The sequence below is a fragment of the Parambassis ranga genome, unplaced genomic scaffold, assembly GCF_900634625.1.
Source record: "Parambassis ranga unplaced genomic scaffold, fParRan2.1 scaffold_31_arrow_ctg1, whole genome shotgun sequence".
Taxonomy (NCBI): Eukaryota; Metazoa; Chordata; class Actinopteri; family Ambassidae; genus Parambassis; species Parambassis ranga.
The window spans coordinates 1,518,691-1,524,198 of NW_021144801.1; the positions used below are offsets into that span (position 1 = coordinate 1,518,691).

A 5,508-nucleotide genomic window follows, 5' to 3' on the forward strand; every position below is an offset into this window, starting at 1 on the left:
GAACCGGTCTGACAGCTTTCTGAGTTTTTGTGTTCACTGAGCTGTGTGGAGTTACTGTAATTCAATTCATGTCAGACAGACAAACAACAAGCGTCTCTGTTGATCGTTCTCTCTGTAAAGTTCAGCAGCTTCATTTGCTCTGAAACTCAGATCGACTCGTTCAAAGCTTCAAGCGGAGAAAAGGTCGCTTTATTCTGACTTTATCAGATCAGTCTGTTTCAGGTTTAACACGCCTGTGCTGCGTTTTATTTTTCATGAATTCATATCGATGATTGAAACTCATCAGAAGAAACATTTTCTCTTCAAGGGTTCATAAATATGTGAATCTAATATTTGCCATGAGGAGAAGTGTGTCAGTCCTCAGAGCTCAGACAGTAGCTGCTCATGTGTTTGTCCTTTCTATAGAAAACAGTCCACAGACTGTTACAGAGGAAGGTCTCAGTGCTTCACTCAGTCTGTTCACACTGTGACAGAAACACACATGAACACATGTTCATTTATTCACATGTTCACACATGGAGAGAAGTGACAGAATTCTGAAGCAAACACTGAATGTGTGTGTGCACTGTTCCACTTACAGCATGTGACATCAATAATAACAGCATCAGAGATGTTGGTGTGTTTACAGACTCACCAAAACCTGGACCTGGACCTGGACCTGGACCTGGGCCTGGACCTGGGCCTGGACCTGGACCTGGACCTGGACCTGGACCTGGACCTGGACCTGCCAGCTGTGTGTCCATGAAGAGTGATTGGTCAAAGGATCATCCCTTGAATTTCAAAGCTGTTGATCCATCTGAGGGTCAAAGGTCAGAGTTAATGTCACAGCTGCAGTTTGTTTCCATCATTATTAAACATTTAAAGTGTAACATGATGTTCAGCATCATTTTTCCAGAAGAAGCTCAGAGTCAGTGTTTGTGATTCTATCAGGATCCAGGATGTGAGAGCAGACTCTGCTGGACCTGGACCCAGCTGTGTGTCCATGAAAAGTGATCAGTCGATGGGTAGGCCCATTGAATTCAAAGCTGATCAGCCATCTGATGATCAAAGGTAAGAATCACTCTGGAAGTGTCTCCATGCTGTGATGAGCTCTGCTGGACTCTTGGGGTTGTATGTGTCTGTTTGCAGGTGGTTGATGGTTTGGAGCATCTGTAGCACAGAGTAATGCATATTTACAGTGCTGCTTCAAAGTGTATGAATCATTTAAAATCTTCTATATGTCTGCATAAACATGACTTAAACATCTGCCTCACTGTACTAGAAAGGCAGCCCACTGAAACAAAGTATGGAAAGACATTTCAGTAATAAAACATTTAAATAAATGATAGATTCATACACTGTGTGTAAATATTATTGTGCTGCCCCCTATAGTCAGCCAAAATTCTATGTTTGAGTTGAGATTGTCCTACGAGGCTTCCGTAGTAGCATAATGGTTCCAGAGCCAAGTGGAAAGTTTCTGTTGTGTTTTTTCATCCTGCTACATGTTTTTTAGTCGTCTGAGAATATCTGTCTGTAAGTATTATGTTTCATAAGCCCTTACCTTACGTCATGCGCTCATAGGAGGCACTTTAAGTTATTTAAGTTTAAGAAAACGGGTTAAAAGTGTGACGCTAATAGCGCTAGCGACCTTATGGGTTTTTCAATGCAAATTAGCATTGTGCTAATCGCTAGCGGTTTATGCATTTTTCTGTTGTCTAGCTCAGCTATGTTTTGTCGGCTGCAGAATTCAGCATTGATCGTGTTTCGGGTCATATTTATGCAGAAATATAGAAAGTTTGACCAACTTCCCAAAACGACTGTAGCTGTCAGCCTATATGTAGCTAGGAGCTAGTCTCCTCCTCCTCAGATTCCCAGGGTCCTGGTTTGGATTTTTGCACGTACCTCACACTGCTGATTATTCTGACTTGAACACAGCCTGTGCAGAACTTTAAGGTGGCTTCTGTTCTTCGGTGTTTTTGGTTGAATTTGGTCAAATTGTGATCAAATAAATTGTGTGATAACAGTTGTTCAGTCTCTTGTAGTGGCCATCATGGACACTGATCCAGCTCTGTGTCCATGAAAAGTGAACATTTCACAAATGTTGATACCACTTTAAGTCCTGTTTCTGTAACTTAGCAGAGTTCTTCAATGATCATGTGGGTCTGCTTGGCTCTGTAAAAGACCCATAAGCAGGTCTGTGTTTGTAGATGTATAATAGAAAGTATCAGTATGTATTTATGTTGTCATGTTATCATCTCATGGTGGTTTCTGAAGGCTTTAAGTAAAGGAAATAACAAAGGTCTGCAGTGTCATGTGTTACAACCGGCCAATTCAGAGTGGTTGCGATTCTTTCAAAGGCACTAAAATAGTAATCCACCTCAGACTCTCTGAATGGTGGCACTAAAGCAATGTGCTTGCTCACATCAAATGTGTCACGAGGAGAATGAGGAACCTGTCGTGAGGCAGATGGGTGTGGAGTCGCAGAGGGGAGACGCTCTAGCTCTAAGGCCCTCACCTTCAGGTGCATGGCCTCCACCTCTAACTCGCGATTTCTCAAATCAATTTCTTTTATTCTGAGAGTTAGCTGCATCTCCTCTGCCGTCATAGCAGGCGTAACAGACGGACCAGAGGGAGCGGTTGGGCTGGGCCGCACCGTGTCACGGGAGCTCACGTCAGCTTTCGCCGCCTCCTCTACAGAGGGCACAGACACACACAGACCTTCCTCCACCAGCTTTTCCTGCAAAAGCTCTTTCAGTTCCTCCTTTTTAACGTTTTGAGGCACTCTGACCTGAAAACGCGCAGCAATCATTAATAAATCCACCTTCCTACACTTGTCCAACTGCTGGACTGTAGGATTCTTCACAAAATACTCTAGATCAAACTCCATATTCAGAGCAAAACTGTCAACCAGTATTATGCAGAGTAATATGAAAAATACAATATTCCAAAAAAACGACGAATTGCCAATTACTTACTGACACGAATCAAAACACGAACGAGCCAAATTTAACTTACCGATAACAAACGTTTTACTTACCAACACGCTTTCAAAAGAATCGACGAGCCCCCAATTTATGTTACAACCGGCCTAGGGGAAACCTAGTTGTAGCATAAAGTGACTCTTCCTTCCTGTTCCGACTCCCAAGGTAGATATGAAAAAATATCAACGACGAATGGAATTTATATAAATTTATTTATAAACGAACCGAGACAACAGAAACCTTCAGGGTGAGCAATGCCAAAATAACAAACAAAACAACTAAGGTTCTCAGCTCCTGTCTTTCCTGAACAAAAGAAAAGAGATTCAAACAAAGATACAGGTGACTTCCCTGACTTCCTAACAAAAAACAGGAGAAAACGAATAAACAAAAACGGCTTCTCACCCCTACTCAAATGTGCCTGGTATGTAATAATAACTTAAATTCAATTACTCTAGGTAAAGCCAAAATCAAACGACGAGTCTAAATTACATAAATTAATATTCACAGTCTAATGTCCAATATACAAGCAAAAATCGAGTGCAGTCTTCTCGAGATGTGGAGAGGAGGGCAAGAGCATCGGGTGGCTGATGTGGAGGGTTTTTAAATTCAGAGCCCATCTGTGTCCTCCAATCCTCGAGCTCCATGTCATCCAGCTGCAGAACCAATAGTATGCTCCCCCCTGTTGGCGGGGAGGGAGAACACTCACACACACAAAATATGACTTAGTCATAACACATGATATAGACTCTATATCATCACACTGCAACATTGTCTGACTGCGATTCATTACAAACCCATCCTGCTGCACATCGCTTAATGTTAAAGAAAGAGAAACATGGTGAGTGGAAGATTTAACTGAACTCTTACAGCTGTGCTGGCAGCCATTAAAGCAGAATATGTGAAGAAGAACAAATTACAAACCTGCTGGATGCAGCTGAACAGTGTGGAGTCAGGATAGTTTTCATTTTTAATACACACATTTTGTGTATTAATTAATTTTCTTCACCAGTCTGTTGACTGTTGTGTGTCTGTTTAAAGTGAAAACACATCAAAACACTTAGTGAAGTGATTGTGTTGTTAAATGCTGATGTTTCTGTCACAGACTGCAGCAACCCAGTGTTCAGACTCCTGCTCAGGACGCCATATTTATGGTGAGTACAAACAGCTTCTAACTACAACACAACAGTCCTGGTGCTCTACAGAGACCCAGAGCCTGACCCCTGAGCAAGCATTCACAGAGACAGAACTGTGGTAGTAATACTTATAACTACAGCAGCTGTGCATACACAACACTTCATATCTAATGTTGTAGATTCAAGTAATACATGTATGAACATAAGCTGTAATATCATGAAACACTAAACTGTTATTCTGCTCCTCAAAGTCTGAGAGTTTATACTCTGTTGTTCTGTTCCAGCTGCTGGAGGAGAACATTGTCAGGTTTGTGAAGGACGAGCTGAAGAAGATCCAGAAGCTCCTGAGTCCAGATTACCCAGAATGCTCAGAGAGTCAGAGGGAGGATGAGGAGGATGAAGAGCAGAGGAGCAGCAGAGAGTCATTAGTGCAGATCACAGTGCACTTCCTGAGGAGGATGAAGCAGGAGGAGCTGGCTGAGCGTCTGCAGAGCAGTAAGAGGATTTGAAGAGCTTTAACATGATGGAAAGAGGAAATGAAGTTTACATTTACACACTCTGCTGTTAATATGATGCAGACATCTGTGAATTCTTCTGACTGAAAACACAAACTGTTTGTCTACAACTGATGAACAGATTTCATGGAGACAGAAAATATTTATTTGACACATTTATTGTAGCGTTCACTTATTAATGACATTTATTGTTTGTTCAGGAACTCCTGCTGCAGAGTGTGGACGTAAACTCAAGTCTAACCTGAGGAAGAAGTTCCAGTGTGTGTTTGAGGGGATCGCTAAAGCAGGAGAGCTGACCCTTCTGAACCAGATCTACACAGAGCTCTACATCACAGAGGGGGGGACTGCAGAGGTCAATGAGGAACATGAGGTCAGACAGATTGAAGCAGCATCCAGGAAAGCACACAGACCAGAAACAAGCATCAGACCAGAAGGCATCTTTAAAGGCTCACCTGGAAGACAGGAACCAATCAGAACAGTGATGACAAAGGGAGTGGCTGGCATCGGGAAAACAGTCCTAACACAGAAGTTCACTCTGGACTGGGCTGAAAACAAAGCCAACCAGGACATCCAGTTCACATTTCCATTCACTTTCAGAGAGCTGAATGTGCTGAGAGAGAGAAAGTTCAGCTTGGTGGAACTTGTTCATCACTTCTTCACTGAAACCAAAGAAGCAGGAATCTGCAGCTTTCAGCGCCTCCAGGTGGTCTTCATCTTTGATGGTCTGGATGAGTGTCGACTTCCTCTGGACTTCCACAACAATGACATCCTGACTGATGTCACAGAGTCCACCTCAGTGGATGTGCTGCTGACAAACCTCATCAGGGGGAAGCTGCTTCCCTCTGCTCGCCTCTGGATCACCACACGACCTGCAGCAGCCAATCAGATCCCTCCTGACTG

The 5,508-nt window shown here is 42.9% G+C and overlaps 1 long non-coding RNA gene across 1 annotated transcript; it reads left to right on the forward strand.

Moving 5' to 3' along the window:
* Positions 1 to 748: 748 nt before the first annotated feature.
* Positions 749 to 4,387, forward strand: LOC114430903 (uncharacterized). The gene is made up of 4 exons (XR_003670025.1): positions 749 to 809; positions 931 to 1,050; positions 4,063 to 4,111; positions 4,378 to 4,387. It is a non-coding gene; the product is annotated as an uncharacterized LOC114430903 (long non-coding RNA).
* The last annotated feature ends 1,121 nt before the right edge of the window (positions 4,388 to 5,508 follow it).